Source organism: Dermacentor silvarum, chromosome 5 (assembly GCF_013339745.2).
Source record: "Dermacentor silvarum isolate Dsil-2018 chromosome 5, BIME_Dsil_1.4, whole genome shotgun sequence".
NCBI classification, from domain to species: domain Eukaryota; kingdom Metazoa; phylum Arthropoda; class Arachnida; order Ixodida; family Ixodidae; genus Dermacentor; species Dermacentor silvarum.
The window spans coordinates 161104570-161107362 of record NC_051158.1 but is presented as its reverse complement, the minus strand read 5'-3'; the positions used below and the strand labels follow the sequence as shown (position 1 = coordinate 161107362).

The 2793-nt window shown below is 49.6% G+C and overlaps 1 non-coding gene across 1 annotated transcript; it reads right to left on the bottom strand.

The window, feature by feature from the left end:
• Positions 1-307: 307 nt before the first annotated feature.
• On the bottom strand, positions 308-381 carry Trnai-aau (transfer RNA isoleucine (anticodon AAU)). Its single transcript has one exon. It is a non-coding gene; the product is annotated as a tRNA-Ile (tRNA).
• Between the last annotated feature and the right edge of the window lie 2412 nt (positions 382-2793).

Below are 2793 nucleotides of genomic sequence, written 5' to 3'. Positions count from 1 at the left end.
CTACTTGGTATTCCTGTGAACCGACTTCTTCCATCCTGTTTCCACGGCTTGAAACAGCCGTTGTAACCGCCCCGTTGGAGCACATGAAAACACTTCCGTAGGCTTTCGTGGCCGGAAGTGGAATCGACTGAGCTAGCAGGCCGGGCGAGCACAACGGCTGCCTGAATTAAACGACAACGATGAGTCACTTTATGTGCGCGTGGACGGTCACGGCGAAATCTGAGAAATCGGTCTATGCATTCAAAAAGAAAAAAAAAAGAGAACAATAAGCAAGTGAGCCATTGGAGTGCGCACAAAAATAACCGCGTGGCCTGCGCAGGGATCGAACCTACGACCTTCGCGTTATTAGCACGACGCTCTAACCGACTGAGCTAGCAGGCCGGGCGAGGACAACGGCTGCCTCAATGAAACGACAACGATGAGTCATTTTATGTGCGCGTGGACGGTCACAGCGAAATATGAGAGATCCGTCTTTTTTTTCTTTATTGCCTTCTCGGACATGGAAATACAAAGCACAAAAGATAAAAACACCTCAGTAACACCTGAGCTGACGCTTGCGGAGCTAAAATCTTTTCAGTTGCACCAAATCATCAAGCAGCGGTATCCACTCTGGTGGATCAGGCTGCGCCCTGAAACATTCACGTGTATAAACAACAATCTCGATAAAGTTTTCACGTGTAGAACGAGTATTTATGTCGGCGTGTCGCACCTGCATTCGTGTTTTCCACAGACTTTGGAGGCCAAGGAGCATGCTTAAATTGTAGGGCACATCTTCGTTTACAACTGGTAAGAACCGGATGCGGTAGGGGTTTAAGGGGAGCTCTTTTTTAATCGTTCACTGAAGCGCATCCCAATAAAAAATGGGATCCCAGCATTCTAAGAAAACATGTTCAACTGTCTCAGGCTTCCTGCATAACAAACACTTTGTTGTCCATGGCACGAATATCCATTGATCATGCAGCCAGGTTTTGACAGGCAGCGTACCGGAATGCAGTTTAAAAAAGAATGTTTTTACTTCAGGGCTGACAGGCATCTTTCTAACTCATTTAAGAATATCTTGCCCTGGGCCTCCACAGTGTGGTGACCGGTAAAAGGGTATCGGCAACATCACGTCAACATGCGCTTTGTACAGATTTTTCTTATTAACATTGCGTAGGTAGTCAGGGGAAAATCGTACTTCCAACATCTTGCACGAAAGGACAACCTCGCACAGTAGCCTGTCACCACTCCATACATGTTCTCACATCAGACTATTCTTCCAGGGAGCAGCCTCTGTAAGCGCACTTGCATAACAGTTCTTAGAAAGGGATCACTTTGATCACGTAGGAACATAAATCGCGAAACTACTTGCCGCAAAAATAAATACACTAGGCCAAGGCCACCGCTTTTAAAGGAAACAAAAAGGTTAGTTTGGCTGGTTCTTTCCCAAGTGGACGCCCAAACAAAAGCAGCAAAAACACGATGCATTTTTTGAACAGCTGTCCGCGTCGCACAAACTACATTCATGACATACCACAGCTTCGAAATCAAAAAAAAAATCACAGCATATCCACGGGGTGAATGATGATGAGTGGGCGAAGCTCCGGAGGGAATCATCGGATCTCCCGCTTAAGGGGACGCTAGCACAAACGCTTTAGAAACGTGCAGTACTCTCTAGTAAGGGGGAGCTGCCACAGCGTCTTACGCAGCCATTTACACATGCCGGAACGTGCACCGCGTTTGCCGACGCCATCACATGACTGCTGAGAGAGTATACCCCCCCCCCCCCGTATTCATAAACGCTCCTCGACTTGAACTTGACTTGCCACCGCTTTGGGCAGCGCGTTCGAAACGCGTTGAAGGTAAGGCGGAGAGGCCACAGCGTCTTACACCAGCTTCCTTCACGGGCCGTAACGCGCTAGCCCAAACGCGTTAGAAACGCGCTAGAAACGCGGCCTTTCGTTAATGTTGGGTATTTATTGCCATCGTGGTGCGTGTGTCCATGTCCGCTTCGTGGCGTAGTGGGCAAACGCCGCGCGCTCGGAAGCGAGGGGTCCCTGGTTCGATTCCGCGCTACGGACACAACTTCGGAATTTTTTTAACACGAAGGTGTTTTATGCCGGGGTCCACCAAGACTTCACTGACGTATTTCCGTCACGGAAATACGTCACACGAACATACACGAACATAATACAAAGAAAGAAACCAGAAGAAAAAGTTCCACAAACATGCAAAATTTGGAAATCGAACCCACGACCTCTCGGTCCGCGACGATAGATCGCCGAGCGTTTAACCCATTGCGCCACAAACGCATGTGCAGAGAGCTACACAGACGCGCCTTATATATCTAACACTCCTCCGTGTACCCGCGCTCTTGCTCGGGGCGGTGCTGCCGCCTACGAGCAGAAAAGAGAAGTACTGCATTATGACACTAACGCGCACCGACAGTGAACGCTTCGGTGGTCTCAGCACTACGACGCCTCGATGCCAGCATTCGAAGGGACGCTGGCATCAAGAAGCACTACCAACGCGTTCTCGCAGAAGCACTACTAGGTGGCGTTCACCGTACTCAGCACAGCGGAGCGTGGCCTCCGCAATTAGCTCTGAAAATGTTTCTGAAGTTGATCGCGGAGGCTGCAATTACGACGCGCTGTACGCGCTGATTTGACTCGGTGACGATTCAGTTACGTGCTTTGTCTTGCGCGTTGTATTAGTGTGTCAGTTACGTGCTTCGTCTTTCGCGTTGTGCTAGCGTGTGCAGCGTAGTGCAGCTTCCATATGCACGACGGTTGCTCATGGTCATCGACGTTGGTA